This window comes from Sus scrofa, chromosome 8 (assembly GCF_054392235.1).
Source record: "Sus scrofa isolate SSC_HxYL_T2T_F1_AM1 chromosome 8, Sscrofa_HxYL_maternal_Yorkshire_Landrace_v2.0, whole genome shotgun sequence".
NCBI classification, from domain to species: Eukaryota; Metazoa; Chordata; class Mammalia; order Artiodactyla; family Suidae; genus Sus; species Sus scrofa.
In genome coordinates, this window is record NC_139390.1 from 58,470,001 (window position 1) to 58,490,000 (window position 20,000).

Sequence of the window (20,000 nt, forward strand, 5' to 3'; positions counted from 1 at the left end):
ACCAGCTGTCCCGGCCGTCTCGGGCCCGGGTCCGAGGGCCCGCGGGGTCGACCAGCTGTCCCGGCCGACTCGGGCCCGGGTCCGAGGGCCCGCGGGGTCGACCAGCTGTCCCGGCCGTCTCGGGCCCGGGTCCGAGGGCCCGCGGGGTCGACCAGCTGTCCCGGCCGTCTCGGGCCCGGGTCCGAGGGCCCGCGGGGTCGACCAGCTGTCCCGGCCGACTCGGGCCCGGGTCCGAGGGCCCGCGGGGTCGACCAGCTGTCCCGGCCGACTCGGGCCCGGGTCCGAGGGCCCGCGGGGTCGACCAGCTGTCCCGGCCGACTCGGGCCCGGGTCCGAGGGCCCGCGGGGTCGACCAGCTGTCCCGGCCGACTCGGGCCCGGGTCCGAGGGCCCGCGGGGTCGACCAGCTCTCCCGGCCGACTCGGGCCCGGGTGCGTGTGGCCCTCGATGGGATCCCTGGGGTTGTCTTGATGCCGGGGCCGCCCGTCCGTCTCTGCCAACTCACTCGCTGGGGTCGTGTCTGCACCGCGTTGACTGCCTCTCTCCGGGGCCTGAGTCTCCCGGACAGGGTGTGTCGTTTTGTGTTCGATGTTTTCTGAGCTTCCCCTCTGGCCTAGTGATTTCTTTCTTCTCTATTGAAATCAAACACTTGGGTGCATAGCATTTTATTTGGCCCGCGCCGCCCCGCCGCCCTTGCCGTGACAACGTTGCTGTCCCTGTATTAGGACGGTGAGGAGGTTCTTGTTGGTCTTCGGATGGCCGCACCCACGGTCTATGGAGCTTCCCAGGCTAGGGGTCGAACTGGAGTTACGGCTGCTGGCCTACGCCCGAGCCGCAGCCGTGCCAGATCTGAGCCTCGTCTCAACCCCCTGCGTGAGGCGAAGGATGGAGCCCGCAACCTCATGGTTCCTGGTCAGATTCGTTTCCTCTGTGCCACGAGGGAAAGTCCTGAATCAACGATGTACGGATTTAGGACGCTATGGAGGGATGCATTGGCCGGCCCCAGGTCATATGGGGTTCCGGAGCCAGGGATCCGATCCAAGTCCCAGCTGTGGCAACGTGATTACTTGAAAGAGGACCCTTTAAAGCCGGGGTGGGGGTGGCGATGACACTGCATGCCATGGAGGTGCTCACCTGTCCTTTTTGTGGACACCTTTTCCGCGGTGGTGACAATGGATGCCCTGGCTGCCGTTCGGAAATGAAAGGTGAAGGCCAAGGTCCACGGTCCGTGGTCGGCGTGGTTCGTCTTCAAGGCCACGGATGAAGAAATGGGCTCCAGGAGGAAAGAGTCCAGGCCTTATGCCTGCCCTGCCTGGAGAATCCATGTCGCCACACAGCGATCCATCCCGATGCGTTCGTTGGTCCTGCGACGCCCCCTGCCGTAGGCTGCTTTTTATAGTCTCCGAAAAGGTCCGCCAGATGGCTCCCGGGGTGGGCCTGGGACGACCAAGTTCGGGGCCGGAAGAGGCCACTTCCAAGTGGGGGAGGAGTTACAAGTGGGCGGCAGACCTGAAGATAACCTGGAGGGGAGGAAAAAGGAGGGGAACCGTGACCGAGCGAGCCGGAGGGGAGGGGAGGGGAGGGACGATGGGATGGCACCATCGGGAGTCCTGCTCAAAGAATTGGAGCCTCCTTGAGACATGCGACCACATCCATCATTCCAGAGGGAATGGAAGCATCTTCCCCATGGTTGTACAATGATACATGTCCTTCAGAGTCCCTGAGAAAAAAAGGAATACAAGGCAAGATTTTGTCCGTGGAGGGAAGGGGGGGGGGGGGGGAGAACAGAGGCTCCAGACTTTGGATCTCTTGGCACAGGGGCCTCCTGCGCCGTATGGAAAGGACTGTTCCTAGGGTGCTCTCAGAATGGGATTTCTGGGTCCCACGAACCTTGTGTGTTGGACAAAGAGGCAGAAAGAGGGGTTCCCGGCTGGAAAGCCCAAACCACAGCTCTTCAGATGGGTAGGGAAGGGCAGACAGACTTCCGGCCCCAAGCAGTGATCTGGACCTCCAGAGGCCTTAGGACGACTTCACTGAGAACACGCAGAATCCGACCCAGCCACAGCGTCCTCTATACCTAGCTCTGTTTCACTTTCTCTGTCTCTCTCCCCTCCTCCTCTTTCTCCCTCTGATTCTGCCTCTCACTGTCTGCCTATCCTCCGTCCCTCCCTGTCTGTCTCTGTCTCTCTCCCTCACAAGCACACCACCGCGGGTCCCCCCCCTCCCCCCCCTTCTTTCTCCCCCCCCCCCCCCCCCCCCCGGCATATGCTATTATCCTTTTCCTTAAGACTGTGATTTACATGCCATGGAGTCTCCCTTCCCCAGGGAAACCTACAGTGCCTTTGTCCTTAAAAGAGGCAGGGGATGGTGGGGCTGAGGGCAGACATTATTTGAACAGGTGTGAGGACATACATAGGTCTACTGCCTCGGACTGAGGCCATTCTGAAGCTTTTCGGGGGCGTGGGAGATCACACTGTTCCCGGTGCGTGCGTGTGTGTGTGTGTGTGTGTGTGCGCGCGCGCGTGCAGGTGTGTGGGGAGGGAACCCGAATGGGGCACCCCCAGACCGACCGCTTCGGCTTTGGCGCTGGCATGTGGAGGATCTGGAATCCAGGGCCCTCTGGAAAGGACGGATGTGAGACGGACACCCTCTTCTTCCCGTCTTGAAAGCAGGAGAAAAACCTTCCTCTAGAAGCCCAAGTTCAAAGCCAGCTGTTTCAAGGAACGTCTGCCTCTGGCAAGGGGGAGGGGGAGGGCGAGGGCGAGGGGGCGGCCTGGAGGCAGCCTGGAGCACCCACGGCATGCATTCAGAAACCTCGTGCATCTCTCTTCCGGTGCTATCTTTGGGGGGACGTGGTACTCTTGGGCAAGTCCTCCGAACGATAGTGGAAACAAACATCTGTCTTCTCTCCCACACCTGGTGAATGCAGACAGACACACTGGAAGAGCACCCACCCTCCCTTTTCCCCCAAAGGACTCTTGTCACTGTACAGACGGGGGGGGGGGGGGGTGGCCCACGGGGGTGTCACACGCAGTCTTGGTGGCTCGTCTATGTTTCCAATCCGCCCAGGCAGTGCAGGCGGCCACCACTGCTGCTGCCACCTCTCACCGATCGTTCATCCTGTCCGTCAGTGCTATGACAGCACTAAGCTCTTCAGGGAGAAAATGCTCCCTGCCTTTCCTCTCGGAGGGCACACTGAGGGCACCCACTCCCATTAACAAAGTTTATTCACCTTGACAGGAAGAAAAGAGCTTGGGGTTTTTCACACCGCTGCAGATGACACTTTCCTACCGACTCTGGAATTCTCTTGCTCATTCTCCGGTGGGCCCGCCCCCCCATTTCAGGAGAGGGTGTTTGGTTCTGGGTTGGGGTGCGTGTGTGCGCGCGCGTGTGTGTGTGTGTGCGTGTGGGTGTGTCTGTGTCTTGCTTTTTCATTTTATTGGAATACAGTTGACTGACAAAGTTGTATGAACTTACAGGGTTGTTTCTGGGTGTTCGTCATGGCAGTGAAAGGAAACACCAGGATTTCCCTAGAAAGCCATCCCGTTCACCTGATCGGTGGCATGGAGGACATTCACATCCTCCTTGAGTTTCGCATTTGAAAGTGAGGGGCGGGTGCGTGCAGCAGGTCCCCCACCCCCACCCCACCCCGCGCCCCGAACGTGCCTCCCGCAGTGGCACTAGGAGTGTGTGCAATGAAAGGGACAGGACACCAGACACCAGAGGACCATTCTGACCCTCCTTTCCTTCTCTCTTCAGAAAGCAGGAAATAAATCTCTTGGGTGAAAGAAAAGTGTGCTCCCTGCCACGAAATTTGGGGGGGGGGGGTGTCGGGTTGGCGATAAGGACTTCACTGCTCCCATGGCTCCTGCAATGTTCACGAATCCTCCAAATCCTCAAGGCAAGATGGTTCACAACCAATACATGAGCGAGCTGTCAGAGACACCAGGGACTGAAACACTCCGTATTAGGGAGGGGTCCTCACTCACTTTCATGCAAAGGCAGCCACAACAGCAGCCTTTTCAAAGATGGCTGCAGGCAAGGGGGTGGGGGAGATGATGGAGAAAGTGGTGGTGGCGGCGGCGGCGGCGGCGGCGGCGGCGTGGCAGACTTGGATCACGTCCATTATGTTCATTCAACAAACAGTCGGGGCGATGGGAGAATGGCCGCTTGGTGGTCTGGGTTTCTCCAGGCTCCCTGGCCCACTCCCTGCCCCACACCCCCAACCCCCCACACCCCCTTGGACATGGGCAGGAAGGTTTCTAGAGAAGGCAGTGCCTGACCTGCTGGCTCTGTCACCCTGGGGGGAGAACATTTCGGAGAGTCGCCAGAGGCTTCAGACTTCCTACCCCTCTCCCTCCCCCACTCTGAACCCTGGTAACTAGACTTCATTCAACCGACACTTAGGATGGGTCATCCAACTGTTCTCTCATGAAGGAAGGAAGGAAGGAAGGAAGGAAAGAAGGAAGGAAGGTCGGTCGGTGGGTAGGTGGGTGTGTTTTCTGCGTGGGGTGAAGCCTTCCCTCCCTCGATGCAAGCCTGATATCCTCACCTGTCACAGAGACTGGACCCCTAAAAAACTACTGTGTCCGGTTTTCTCCCATTTAGGGGGTTCCAGAGTGTGTGTGTGTGTGCGTGTGCGTGTGCGTGTGCGTGTGTGCGTGCGTGCGTGCGTGCGTGTGTGTGTGTGTGTGTGTGTGTGTTGAGGGCCACACCCACGGCATATGGAGGTTCCCAGATGACGGATCGAATCGGAGGCTTTAGCTGCTGACCTCCTACACCACAGAAACAGGAATGCCAGGTCCGAGCCGCGTCTGGGACCAACACCACAGCTCACGGCAACACCGGATCCTTTACCCACTGAGCGAGGTGGACAGGCATCGAACCTGCAACCTCATGGTTCCTGGTCGGACTCATTTCCACTGCGCCATGGCGGGAACTCTGCTTTGTGGTTTTGGCGTTTGGATTCCAGAAGGTGGCGTAGGGGTCCCTGTTCGTCGTCTATTGGATAGAGACTCTTTTGTGTGTGTATATGTTCATCCCATCCTCCTCATGGATCCCTCTCCCCCGCCCTCATGATTTCTTTTCCCCCCTCTGCTTTTTAGGGCTGCCCTCGTGGCATATGGAAGTTCCCAAGCGAGGGGTTGAATCGGAGCTACGGCTGCTGGCCTACGCCACAGGCACAGCCATGTGGGATCCGAGCCGCGTCTGCGACCGACACCACAGCTCACGGCACTGCCTGCCGGATCCTTACCGCCCCCCTGAGCGAGGCCAGGGATCGAACCCACACCCTTCCCTGCAAAGGTTCCTCGTCGGATGCGCTTCCATGGTGCCACGACAGGAACTCCCCCGTGATGGTTTTTTTTCACGCTGGTGTTCCCACCCACAAGGAAGGAATGGCCCAATATTCTGGAATCACCTAGAGGGGAAAAGACGCTGAAAAAGAACGGAGGGATAGATGGATGTAGATGGATCACTGAATCCCCTTGACTGTACACCTGAAACGAACACAACATTGTAAGCAAGCCCACTGTATGCCGAGCTAAAGCAACAACAACAACCAACAACCACAACAACCACAACAAACTTACATCTTAAAAAAAAAAAAAAAAAAAAAAAAAAAGATGTCCCCTGCAGTTCCCATCAGGGCTCAGCGGTAATGAACCCGACTAGGATCCGTGAGGATGTGGGTTCGATCCCTCCCCTGGCCTCGCTTGGTGGGTTAAGGATCCCGCGTTGCTGTGGCTGTGGGGTAGGCCCGCAGCTACAGCTCTGATTCGACCGTGAGTCTGGGAACTTCCATAGGGCTGGGGCGTGGGCATTAAAAAAAGATATACTATATGCATACTATATACATATGTAGGAGTTCCCGTCATGGCTGGACGAATCCGACTAGGAGGCCTGAGGGTGCGGGTTCGATCCCTGGCCTCGCTCGTTGGGTTCAGGATCGGGTGTTGCCGTGAGCTCTGGTGTAGGTCGCAGACAGGGCTCGGATCCCGCGTTGTGCTGGCTCTGGTGTAGGCCGGTGGCTACGGCTCCGATTGGACCCCTAGCCTGGGAACCTCCATGTGCCATGGGTGCAGCCCTAGAAACAGAAAATAACTACGTGTGTGTGTGTGTGTGTGTGTGTGTGTGTGTGTGTGTGTGTGTATACAGATAGATATAGATATATAGATATAGATATATCACCTAAAGGCCCAGGACTAGAGAAAGCATTGGGTCATTAGGATCTAAGAATCTTCTCCCCGCCCCCCAAATCCATCCATCCATCCATCCATCCAACCCACCCTCCCTCCCTCCCTCCCTCCCTCCCTCTCTCCATCTTTCACTTTTCCTGATAAAGACAAAGGGACAAAAATTGTTTGTTTGGTTGTTTCTTTGTTTGTTCGTTTTTTTCTCAAAAGTTGTACATCTACTTTGTAACTTATACCTCTGTCAGAGGGATGGAGAATCCTTGACCTTTTCCTCCCTACCCAAATCCTTCCAGAAATCAGAAACTCAGTGGCTGGAAAACTGGACTGGATCCTGAAGTTTTTCCAGTTGCCTTCCATCTCTGGCTACAACTCTCTTCATCAGCGTTTCCCATTTTCTCCCACCCTTTGGACCTGGCATCCTTGCGGATGAGAACACGTATCGCTTGTCCCGAGGCCCTGAAAACGGAAGCCCGTGGAGTCCCTCGATGAACACATCAGAGAAATGGTCTCTGAGAGTGAAACCATCACCCTGTGTTCATTTCTCTAAGAGCCCCTCGGAAAGTTGGCCCCAACACCTGACGGCATTCTCAGAGGGGCCTTTCAAAAGACTGAAGGGGCGTTCCCGTCATGGCTCCGTGGTGAGCGAATCCGACTAGGAACCGTGAGGTTGTGGGTTCGATCCCTGCCCTCACTCAGTGGGTTAAGGATCCAGCGTTGCCGTGAGCTGTGGTGTCGGTCGCAGACACGGCTCAGATCCCACGTTGCTGTGGCTCTGGCGTAGGCTGGCAGCTATGGCTCCGATTCGACCCCTAGCCTGGGAACCTCCATATGCCATGGGAGCGGCCCAAGAAATGGCAAAAAGACAAAACAAACAAACAAACAAACAAACCGAGAAAACAAAAGACTGAAGGGACTTTCCCCTCTCCCTCTCTCTTCCCTCTGTCTCTCTCTGTCTCACTCACTGTCTCTGTCTGTCTCTCTGTGTCTCTCTCACACGTACACGCACACACACACAGAGTCACCGGCTCCGTTCTTCATATGTAACAGTTTGAAAGTTCCAGGAAAGTTTGGCAGCCCAAACCGGCCTTGGTACTCCAGCTCCAATTAAGTCTCAGAGACAGAGTTTTGGGTGAAGCATAAAGAACAGCTTTATTGCTTTGCCAGGCTAAGGAGGCCACAGCAGGCTAAGGACCTCAAAACTGTGTCCTCCCTTGAGAGGGGATAGCAAGGGGTTCTATAGGTTTAGCTTAATGGTGGGCATGGGGGTGGCGGAGCTGTCTAGAAGCATCAGGGTGCTTGCATTCTCCCTGGATAGGAGATTAGGATAGACCATTTCAAAGTCATCAAGGCTGGAGTCAGGTGGTCCATGGAATGTTTCTAGTGTCTTTGGGGTTATGGCATTTTGACCTTCTCTCCGGAGTGAAGATTGCTCATCCACGGGGTGGGGGGGGGGGCGCAATCCTTAGGGAGTGTTTCAAGGGTAGAGAAAACACCAGGTTCACTACAACTCTGACTCGACAGTAGTCATTAGTCATAAGTTCGTGGGCCAAGGCAAGCCATAACCTAATGGAGACTATTTCAAAGTAGCTTTTAGCTGTAACAATGTCTCTGGCTCCAACACACCAGCACTCCCGGGCTTGAGCTTGGTTTCAGTTTCAGAGGAGGGAACTCTGGCTCCAAGGATTAACCCCTTCGTTCCTTTGGTTTCTGTGGGCCTGGTTCGGGGAGCCCATCCACATCACCGCCTTTTGAGAGGCCATCTGACAACTGTTTCACCAAAGCGACGTCATCTCAAAACAAGGAAACCAGTTCCATAAATGGAGGATCTCTCCCTTCCCCCTCCCTCCCTCTCCTTCTCACTCTCCTCTACCCACAGCTCATGGCAACGTGGGATTCGTAACCCAGTGAGCGAGGCTGAGCATGGAACCTGCCACCTCATGGTTCCTAGTTGCATTTATTTCCACTTCTGCACCACGATGGGACCTCCCCAGCTCAGTTTTTCACACGTGAGGTTTCCCGGGACGTTTCGGAGGAGGCGGACCCCAAACGTGTCTCCATGCCCTGTGTGGGTGATTCCTGTGAGGTAAAATGACTTAAGGACCGGCCCACACCAAAGGGACACTCTGGCCCTCCTTTCTGGCCCCCAGACAGCAGGAGATGAAAATCTCCTCCTCGTGCAAAGGAAGATGGCAAGTGAAGATGTCCATTCCCACACCAAGGCCAACATGCTCCAGAAGTTTTGCGGGGTTTCCCGGGTTGGGAAATGGCGGGGGCTCCTTTGGCCTGACACGAGGCGAGTTTCGTGCACACATCCTCCCCCACCCCCCTCCATGCAGTCTGCGAGGGGCAGCCTGAGGGTAGGGAAATTGGGGAAAGAGGGGAAAAAAAACACTTTCCCTAAAGAGAAGCTCCAGGAAAAGTCACCACCTCTGACTTGACTGGAGAGTTTCTGCATTTGAATGAAGTGATTGAACCCAGGCCCTGAGGCCTGGATCTTCCTGATCTCCCCTCCCCCCCTTCCCGGGCGTGAGTCCAGGCGATTTGGGAAGCGAGAGGCGGCGCAGCAGGGATGGCGGCCGGGGGTGGGGGGTGGGGCGGGCAGCTGGGGCCGGGAGTGGGGGGGTGCGGGACTAATGAACCAGCGCCTGCCTGCCTGCCTGCCTGCCTGCCTGCCTGCCTGCCTGAACGAGCCCCTCCCCTCCCCCCCCACCCCCTCCCCACGCCCACCCGCCTGAGGGCGGGGATGGGGCCTGAGAGCTACGGGAAACTTCTTTGCTAGCTACTTGTCAGGGAGTGATCCCAGCTCAAAGTCCCTTTGCTTATTTCGGAACAAGGTCTGAGTCTCAGCTAGTACAGAGTTTCTGAATGTCTCGGCACATGGACTGGCCTGCACCAAACAAGCAGACAGGAAGAAAAATGAACACACAGAAACCCAGCTGGTCTCCTTCTCCCAGAGTCTCTCTTGGAGAAATTACCTTAAGCTCAGTGACTTTGCCCCGTCTCCCTCTGGTGCAAAGCCATCCCTGGAGGAGCCAGGTCTTACATGAGCAGGGCAGGGCAGGGCAGCACCACCCAGGTGAGCTGGAGAGTGGAGAGTCAAGTTGATAGATACCCCAAATGTGGCTGGCCAGGGGTCTGGGTTAGCATTCCGTGTGAACTCACACACCCAGGCACCTAGCACCGATTTCCCCATGTTCTTCCGACCGTGATTCTCACTCTTCTTCTGTCCCCCCCCCCCCCCCACCTTCGGCTTTTTGCCTTTTCTAGGGCCGCTCCTGCGGCATATGGAAGTTCCCCTGCCAGGGGTCCAATCGGAGCTGTAGCCGCTGGCCTACACCAGAGCCACAGCAACGCGGGATCTGAGCCACATCTGCAACCTGCACCACAGCTCACGGCAATGCTGGATCCTTAACCCACTGAGCAAGGCCAGGGATGGAACCTGCAACCTCATGGTTCCTAGTCAGATTCATTAACCACTGAGCCACAATGGGAACTCTGACTCTCCCTCTTCCCTGCCTGATACCTTAAGAGCCTGATCGTTTGTGGGGAAATGAAATCCCAGCTGGCAAGAGCCACCTTATCTTCCCAGCACACGAGAAAAGAATAGGCGCAGGCTCACATCCATCTTATGTTTCTATGCCTTGCCCTGGCCCCACCGTTTCAGAAAGCTGTGTCCCTCCACCTGTCAAAAGCCAAAGCCCAGGAGTTCCCGTCGTGGAATAGTGGAAAGGAATCCAACCAGGAACCATGAGGTTGCAGGTTCGATCCCAGGCCTTCCACAGTGGGTTTAGGATCTGGTGGCATCACCTTGCGCTGCGGTGTAGGTTGCAGACGCAGCTTGGATATGATGGTGCTTGTGACTGTGGCATACGCCCCAGCAGTTGTAGGTCTGATTCGGCCCCTAGCCCGGGAACCTCCATATGATGCGGGGGGGGGGGGGGGGTAGGGGGTAGGGGGAGGCTGCAGCCAAAGCCCAAGGAAGAAAGACAATCAGAATGTTGCGTGGAACTCCTGGAGACTTAACAGCCACCACCAGTCATGACCATGGCTGTCAACCGACACCAGAGCCAAAGAAATGTCGGATCAAATAGGAACCTGCCACTTACACCAGTACTCACCACAATGCAGGACCACAAAAACAAAGGAACAAGAAACCAAAACTAAATAATTGCCCAGGAGCAGCAGGTGCAGGAAAACCATGCTGACTCTCACCCCCCAGAAGCCAGAGGTAACCTATTTATCACCCCACACGCACACACCTCAGCACCACCAGCACCAGCACCCCACCCCCCCACCCCAGGATCGAATCTGCATCCTCGTGGGTGCTCCTCAGCTTTGTTACCAATGAGCCACAATGGGATCTCCCCAATCCAGGTTTTTATGTTTCTTTTTTTTTTTTTTTTTTTACCCTTGCTTTCTTCGGGTGGCACTCACGGCACACGGAGGTTCCCAGGCTAGGGAATCAGAGCTTGAGCCACTGGCCTACACCACAGACACAGCAACACCAGGTCCGATCTGTGTCTGCAACCTACACCACAGTTCAGGGCAATGCCAGATCTTTCACCCACTGAGCGAGGCCAGGGATCAAACCAGCACTCTCATGGATGCTAGTCAGATTCCTACCTGCTGAGTCACAATGGGAACTCCACTAAATACATAAATTTTTTCAAAGAGAGAGAGAGAGGGAGGGAGAGTGTGTGTGTGTGTGTGTGTGTGAGAGAGAGAGAGAGAGAGAGAGAGAGAGAGAGAGAGAAGGTCTGGTATCACTTGGGGAAAAATAAAATTATGCTTGGAGAAAAATATCTGTCCCTAGAGATCATTCACAATGGCTTGCTCTGCCTGTTCATTTCTCTCTTTCTTCCCTTTTCTTTTTTCCTTCCTTTTCTTTTCCTTTCGCATCTGTCTGTGCCGTGTGTGTGTGTGTGTGTGTGTGTGTGTGTGTGTGTGTAGTCTTCTTTTAGGGCTTCACATGTGCCATTTTGTAGGTTCCCAGGTTAGGGGTCAATGCTAGTCGGGTTCGTTTCCACCGAGCCACAACGGGAATTCCTGCCTTGTGTTTCTTTATCTTTGTTCTGTTACTAGGTGCTAGGGATTCCTTTTTGTTAAGTCCAGTCACTTAAATAAGGGTGTTTGCAGGGTTGCCTAAAGCATCAAAAATGTATTTTCTCATTAAATATTGGAATGTGGGGAGTTCCTGTTGTGGCTCAGTGGTAACAAACCCGACTAGTATCCATGTATGCCGGTTCGAACCCTGGTTTGGGAACTTCCGTATGCCACAGTTATGGCTCTAAAAAATCCTCTCTCTCTCTCTCTCTCTCTCTCTCTCTCTCTCTCTCTCTCTCGATAATATACACATACACACACACATCCATACGTACATACCTATGTACACGTATACATATACATTGGAATTTGGTCTGCCATCGATGAGATGCTCCCTCTTTGTGTGTTGTTCATTTTGTTTTTTGTTTTTTAGGAGTGCACCCTTGGGATATGGAAGTTCCCTGGGCTAGGGGTCGAAGAATCGGAGCTGTAGCTGCTGGCCTGCACCTCAGCCAGAGCTATGCCCTGCCAGATCACCCGATCTGAGCTGAGCGGCCACGTCTGTCACCTACACCTACCTCCCCCTGAATGAAGACGTATTTTCAATACATCTCAAGTGGAGAAAAACTTGCTAAAAATCACTTTATTTGTCATGGAAACCATATCTTCTAGCAGACATGGCACAAAAGCCAGTGTTTATGGTCATCACACCACAGACATCAGAATTCCAAGCTTCTAGGGGTTTCTGGGGGCGGGGGGTGTGTCCCCAGGGCCTGTGGAAGTTCCATGCCCGCCGCCACTGCCACTGACTGCTGCCGCCCCTCTGCCACCACCCAGGGATCCTTCGCCCTGGGTGGGTGGGGGGAGGGAGAGGGTATCTCAGCAGAAACGATCTTATCTTACGGGGTTTATGGGTGGCTAGAAGCATGTGGTTCTGTTCATGTCATGCTCGAGGTTTCGGTTTTTGCCCTCCTACCTACCCAATGGTCGGCAGATGGAATTCTTCTGGTTTTCTCTGGCCATCCCTCTCCTCGAACTCACGGGTCCAGTTTTTCTCCCACATTTGACTTTTCCGGGAGATCCACAAAAGGAAGCGCCAACCCTTGACATCCACCGACAAGAGATCACCACCCTCTGCCCCTCTTTAGCCCCTTCTCATCCTCATGCCTGCCTGCACACATCGGAGACATTTCCAAGTGCCCAGGAGGATCCTTGGACCCTGACACCTCGAAATCTTCCCTGAGCAGCAGTGCTCGGGACTCAGACCTGGGGTTTATCACGGGCTCCAACCACGACCTTTGGTTTTCCTGGGCTGGGAGATCGGTTTCATGAGATGGAACCGGCTGCGGATTCAGCTTCTGGATCTGGAATGTGAAACGTTGTACACGACTTTTTTCAAGGCATGACTGTAGGGGAACGAAACCTTGCCCCCCCCCCCCCAACCCGCCACATCCCAGATGTCACATGAGCACGGGGAGGAATTCTGTGGAGCTGGAAACAACCATGACCCAAAAGAACACAGGAAGGAATTCCTGTCATGGCGCGGCGGAAACGAATCGGACTAGGAATCACGAGGTGGCAGGTTTGATCCCTGACCTCGCTCAGGGGTTTAAGGATCTGGCATTTTTCCGCGAGCTGTGGCATAAGGTCTCAGATGTGGCTCGGATCCCGCCGTTGCTGTGGCTGTGGCTCAGGCTAGCAGATGCAGCTCCGATTCAACACCAAGCGTGCGCGCGCGCGGGGTGGGGGGGGGGTGGGGGGGGAAGGGAAGCAAACCTCCTAAGAACGACGAAAGTGCAGTTAGGAAACAGAAAATGATGATCCCGGAAGTCCACTTGAATGTGGTTGGGAATCATGCATAGGACCACACCGCCACCGTGTGAGAGACCAGTGCAAGACAGCTGAACAATACAAAGCGGGGTGGGGGGGGGGGGTGCTTGGCGGGGGTTGGAGGAGGAGGAGGAGGAGGAGGAGGAGGAGGAGGAGGAGGAGGAGGAGGAGGAGGAGGAGGAGGAGGAGGAGGAGGAGGTGGGGGGAGACGGCGGCACTGGTGGTGGGCAAAGGTGCCTCTGGGCGAGGACTTTGGTGACCATATTCTCATGGCAGGCTTGAGAGCCCAAAAGATGACATGGTGGAGGCTGAAGTTAAATTTGGTCAAAAGGAAAACAACCATGAGAAAAGATGCGTCCACCCACACATAGAAAAGATATCGTGCCAAGAATGGGAGCCCTGTTCCAATGGCTCTTCCTGGGATTGTGGGAAATGAATCGATAGCAAGAAGATGCTTTCACATCCATGTCTTCAATGACTCCTGTACTAAGTGCGTCGTGGTTTTGCCAGTTTGGCAGAGTTGTGGAATGTCATCCGGCAATTGCATCTCCCCTGCCCAACCAGCAAGATGGAGTTGTTCTTTTTTTTTTTTTTTTTTTCCTGCTGCACTGCCTTTCCTGTGCCAGGGATCGAACTTGAGGCTCAGCTGTGACCTAGGCACAGCGGGAACTCCGAGATGGATTTCTTTTTCCTTCTTTTTCTTTCCTTCCTTCCTTTCTTCCTTTCTTTCTTTTCTCTCTCTCTCTTTCTTTTTCTTTTCTTTCTTTCTTTCTCTTTCCTTCCTTTCTTTCTCCTTTCTTTTTCTTTCTTTCTTTCTTTCTTTCTTTCTTTCTTTCTTTCTTTCTTTCTTTCTTTCTCTCTCTCTCTCTCTCTCTCTATCTTTCTCTTTCCTTCCTTTCTTTCTTTCTCTTTCTTTCTCTCTCTCTCTCTCTCTCTCTCTCTTTCTTTCTCTTTTCTTTCTTTCTTTCTTTCTTTCCTTCTCTCTCTCTCTCTCTCTCTCTCTCTTTCTGGTTTTTTTTTGGGGGGGAGCCACACCCGCAGCACATGGAGGTTCCCAGGCTAGGGGTCAGTTCGGAGCCTTACCTGCCGGCCTACACCACAGGCACAGCCACGCGGGATCCGAGCCGCGTCTGTGACAGACACCACAGCTCACGGCAATGCCAGATCCTTAACCCAACAAGTGAGCCAGGGATCAAACCTGCAACCTCATGGTTCCTGGTCGGATTTGTTTCCACTACCCCAGGATGGCAATCCTGAGACTTGCAAAGTTTATTGTTTGTTTCGGGTTTTCTCCACCCCCTCTCCCTCCTGTTTCAGCTTTATGTTTTACTTTTTGGCCACACACACGGGCAGCAAGTGGAAGTTTTTCCTGAGCCAGAGATGGAACCTGCACCACACAGGGGCAACCAGAGCCACCGCGGTGAGAAAGCAGGAGCCTTGACCCTGTTGGTCGTGGGCTTCCTTCTTCTTCTTCATCTGTTGTTGTTTTTTGGGTTTTTTTTGGGGGGGGGGTTGTTTTCCTTTTTTTGTTTTGTTTTGTTTTGTTTTGGATGAGATTTCAGTTCACCCCCCCACACATACACACACACTCATAGTGTTGCGTTGTACTTTCCCTCCGTTGTGGTTGGTCAGTCATGCTGAAATCCATGTTTCTATGACCTGACCACCAGAGCATTTGCCCCAGGCAGCCATTTGTTCTCTTTGGACTTTGTCTCAGTCTATGCAGAGAGAGATTTTCATTTCCACTTTCCTAGGATCGACTGTATCCTTCTCTCCCTTCCTAAGCTTCTGGGCTTTGCTTGTCTGCTTTTGACAGACCGTCTCCGTCGGTAAGGGTGGCAGGTATACCGACTCCTGCGTTGTCGTTCTCCGAGAGCTTGCCGGGTTTCGTTTTTGCCAGTCCCCGCCTACCCTCCCGCCCTCCCTCTCTCCCTCCCTCCTCCAGCTCCGTGCAGGGAGGTGGGGTGGGGGTGGGGGAGAGAAGAGAAGGTGGAGGGGAACCTGAGATCTCTCTCGCTAGTGCCACCCTCACCGCGCCGGCTTCTCTCTGGAATTCCCAAGCCCAGGAAGGGACATGCTTGGGGGAGCGAGCGCGGCTCCTTCTAGGCAACAGCGAGAACCTCTTCCCAGCTCCTTCCCCGCCGCCGCCGCCGCCGCCGCCGCCGCCCCCCTCTTTCCATCTGCTGCCATCACGCCACGCAGTGCCTTGCCAGGAGGCAGCTCCGTAGTGGAAGCCTCGCGGTCGTGCAGGACGCCTGGCGCCTCGGCCCCGGGAAGAGCTCGGGCATTTGGGTGGCCGGCGCTGTGTCGTTGTGTCGCCGCCGGCCGGCCGGCCTTCCGGATCTGTCCTGGTGACGTTGGTGGCGGTTGTCGCGTGCCATCTAGTGTCCGCTTTTATATCGTCCCTTCCCTCTGCAGCTTTGGGGACCTTCGCGAGGGATGTGACTCAGCCATCCGGCCTGAGTCAGAGTTCCGGGAGGCTGGCGACACTGGCGGCGACAGCTCCGGTGGCTCAGAGGCCTGGGAGTGTCCCTCTCTCACCGGAGATTGGGCGTGCAGGCCTGTGAGGGAGTGACTGTCACCGCGCTCCCCAGGCAGGTTCTGGGGCCGCCTGGCCGGGTCGACCAGCATCCGCTCTTGCCGCTCCGGCCCCGGGGACCGACCAGGCCTGGGCCGGGCCGCCTCCCTAGCGAGGGGAGAGGGTGTGCGGCGCCCGGGACTGCCTGTGCTCGGGTGGCCTGGCCTTGTCCCGGGTCGCCCTTTGGAGCGTGAATGACTCCCGCCCGCCGTCCCTCCAGCCTCTCATCCCCGAAGTGAGGAGCGGCCCGGGCTGTGCGCTGTGAGGGCGTTGGAGGGCGCGACAGGCTCGGTGGCCGGCACGCTTGTTTCCCGGTCGTCATGCCGGCATGGGTCCCTCCCCCCCTGCCCCCCGACTGATGGCTACCGCCGGCCCGTGCGGAGTCGTACTGACGAGGTCTAGACCGGCACAAGCCGTGAGGGGTGGAGCGGAAAGGGTGGCTCGGGCCCCGGCGCCTTCCTTCGCGGGGTCCGTTCGTCGGAGGCGCCTCCGTGGAAACATTTTTTTTCCAAGTCCTGATGGATCCGGAGATGGTGGATGGTACCCCGCCGGCCCCCTGCTCCCGGGTGTGGCCGGGAAGGGTGCACCTGGGCCTGAGGCGTGCCCATGTAGGGTCCCGGTCGTTGGACAAGACTTCGTTTCCCACGCTCTCATTCCCCCCCCCCCCGCCCCCCCGCCCTCGGAGTGTTTCCCTGTCGGTCGGTCGATCTGTCGGGAGGTGGGGACCGGCCTGAGCTGGATGGTGTGTCCTGGATTTTGGGGGAGCCAAGTCCCCGTCTGGAGCTCCGGACAGACCGATACCTGCCCGCGTGGGCAAGCCGGGAAGGGCTTCCCCGGCTGGCCGGCCGGCTCCACCTCCTTCCTGTCCCTGTCCCTTCCTTGCGGTCACGCTCCCCGGGTCGACCAGATGGCCCTGAGAGCGCTGGGTCTGGCGACTCTAGGGCAGGGCTGGGGGACAAGTGTCCGGATGGGGGTTCCGGGGATACCCCCACGTCCTGTGGGTGGGCCCCGCTGCTGGGCATGGACATTTTTCGCGGCCGAAATAGGCCTTTTCTGTCACCAGGTAGATGCTGACACGATCCTCTTCAGCGCCTGTCGCTGGAGACCTTGGGCCTCTGGATGCACGTGGGGGGCTTTGGGCTTTCGGCTGCTGTCCAAGGCCTGACCCTGCCCTTTGCACCCCGCGTGGGGGCCGCTCGCCTGGGCCTGTGCGCCGGCTCTCGCTTGTGCATCCAGCTGGCCCATGCTGCGGTGTCCCCTCCGGTCTTTGGCTGACCCGAGGGCGGCAGGGCGCGTGGCCCTGTGGGGTCTTCTACCCTGTGTGCCTCCCTGCTGCGGGCACCCGGCGGCTCGGCTGGAACAACCCCACCCTGTTGGCTCCGTGCCACGTGTCAGGCATTCTCCCTCCCGGGGTTGTCAGCCGCTGTCTCTCCCCTGAGAGAGGAAGGGGAGGAGGAGGAGGAGGAGGAGGAGGGGGGGCCGGTGAAGCTGAAGCAGGCCCCCGTGGTGATTGTCTTTGCTGGCCCTCCCTCCCTCCCTCCCTCCCTCCCCTCTTCTGGGCTCTTCCCTGGCTCTGCCAGGACTGATCGATGTGGTGATGTGGCGCTCTCCTGGGCTTGGGCTTAAGCCGCGCCAGGTGAGGGACGGCCGCTCATGGTGAGTTGGGCCGCGCCTCTCATTCTGTCGCGGGCCCCTCGCTGCTCCTCCCCCACCTGCGGGTGGTGTGGGGGAAGGCAGGGGTGCGGCCTCCAGCCTGACCTCTGGTCTCCCGCCCTGCTGCCTTCGGGTGTCAGTCGGGGGGGGGGGCCTGGGTCCTTTGGGACGCAGCAGGCATTCTCGCTTTGCCTCCTTGGCGTGTGCCTTGCGAGCGGTCCCTCCCCAAAGTGGGGGGAGGCCTCCCTCGCTGCCATGCTTCGCATCCCTGCGGGTGCGTGAGCGTGCCTCCCCTGGTCCTCTGTGGTGCCCCTGGAGTACTCCGGGTTGCCTGTCAGATGCCCGAGGCCGAGCGGTGGTGTCGTTTTCCTCTCCCAGCGGTGAGTCCCCTCGGGTCCCCACTGTGGTGGTGGCGTGCCCCACGAGCAGCTTCCTAAAGCTCAGGGGAGGGGGTCGAGACGGTAAGGCAGGGGAAGCTTGTGTCCCCTCCCCGGGAGGGGCTCAGGTGGACCCCTTGTCATGGGTCTCCCTCACTGTGTGCCAGTGAGGGCAGCCCTTGGCCCTTGAGTGGCACGCCCCATGCTTCTCCCTTGACCGGGAAGGCTGCATGTGGTCGTGAGAGCGACCGCGGTGGGCCGGGAGATGTGAAGGGGGGGTCCCCGTCTGGCTTTCCGGACGTGGCATCCCTCCACCCACGTGGAAAAGTCTGAAAGGCAAGCCTGGTGGCAGCACAGACTCTTGCCCTCCCGGCTCTGACCGTGGACGCTCACATGGGCTGTGTGCTTTACCCATACCGCAGACCCCCCCCCCTTCTGACTTCCCACTTTTTGGGAGTGTTCCCACTCCCGTGGGTCCCCGAAGGGGCGAGCGATGGTGTGTGGGGCACGACGCGCCCTCGGTGAGAAAGCCTTCTCTAGCGATCTGAGAGGGGGGCCTTGGGGTACCTGGACCCCCCAGCCGCCGCCCCTCCTGAAGTCTGCAGGGCAGTAGCTGCCGGCGCTACTTGCCACAGCGTGTGGGCAAGAGCCGCCCTCGCGCGAGGGGTGCGCTGGCCCCCGCGGTGGGGGCCAAGCGCTGCTCTTTTGCCTAATGCGGCCTGTGCCTCCCCCCTCCGAGTTGGGGGAGGGTCACGCCGGGCCGGGCCGGGTTTTGGCGTCCAGCGCCGGGCTGTGTGCTGCGTGGGCGCGTGGTGCCCCTCCCCTTGGAAGGGGAAGTGGAGGAGGGGGATGCGCCCCGTCCCCCGGCGGCCTCTGCCCCTGCCTCCCCCGCTGCGAGCCGCCCGTCGGTTCTTCCCGCACTCGCCTGGGGTCGCAGCTGGTGGTGTGGAGGTGGTGAGCGAGCATGGTTCGGGCCGCCTCGCTCAGGAGCGTTTCCCCCAGGCGTCAGGCCCTGGAGGGTGGACTAGGTGAAGGACGGATGAGATGAGGGTGGAAAGATGGACGGATGGGTGAGATGAGGCGGACGAACCCCCCCCACGTGGCAGGGGGGGGGAAGCCTTTGCACATGGGGCCCTGGTTGGTGGGGCCGGGTCGTGGAGTGCTCTGGGGCGACTGAGGCCGCCTGGTGTCCCAGGTGTCATGGGACTGCCCTCGTGTGTGTGGTGGTGTGACCCCGTGCTGGTTTGCCTGGCGTGCCTGGGTCCTTTCTCCTCTCCCTGGGCAGGCACCCGCGTCCCTGCCCCACAGCCCTTGCCCCGTGTGCATTGCCGCCCTTCCCCGGTGCTGCCGGCCCTCCCCCTGCCCCGAACAGGTGACCGCCCTGCCTTGCCTGTGCCATGTCTCTCTCCCTCCCGCCCCCGCGTCAACCGGGGACCTGAAATGGCCTCACCTCGTGTGGGTGTCACCCCCTGGCCGCCGTGGCCGGGCGGGTGTCCCTGGGTGATGTGCTTCTCGGGTGTCCCCCTGTGCGCGGGGGGGTGGGGGAAGAGGGTTGGGCACGGCGGGTGCGTGTGGGGTGTGGGGGGTGGTCGTCGGTAGGTGCCTTGGGAGACTTGTTTCCACGGGGCCGGCTGTGGCTCATCGGTGTCGTCGGTGGCGGTCGTGGGGCCCCCGCGAGGGGGGGCCCCCCAGGGGCTGAGGGGGAGGCCAGTCGGCGTCCTGGGTGTTGCGGCGGGACCGCCGTTGTGCTGGAGGCCTCTGGCGGTGAGACCCCGTGTGGTGCCCTGGCAGCCGACTCGCATCCGGTTTTTGGGGATGGTCCCCGTGCCCCCCCCACCTCGTTGGAGGCCTGCGGCCGCCCCCTCCGCCACCGTCCCTTTGTGGCATCTCTCTCGATGCCGGCCGCTCCCACGTTCGCCCTCCTCGCTCCCGCTCGTCTGTCTGACCTCCCGTCTGTCTGGTCCCCATCTGCCGACCCCCGGACCGGCGTCCTGGTGCGTCTCGCTTTCCTGGGCCCGCTGCGGCCCCGCTCCGTGCCCGCCGCCGCTTCCTTGCCCCCGCCTGTCCGCCGGCGTCGTTGCGTGTGGTCGAGGGGTGGCCTTCTGCCACCCCCCCACCCCCCCGCCGCGTGCCCCTCCCTCCCGGCTCTGCTGAGCTCACCTGAGCGCGAGTCGGGACCCGGCTAGCCGCTGCGGGCCGGCCGTCATAGCCGTGCCGCTCCTGGGTGGGTGGGTGGGTGGGGGGGAGGGGCCTTGGGCCTTGGGCCTTGGCCCTCGTTGCCACCCCTCTCCTGTCCGCTCGAGCGAGGGCGCGCGCGTGTCGGCCGG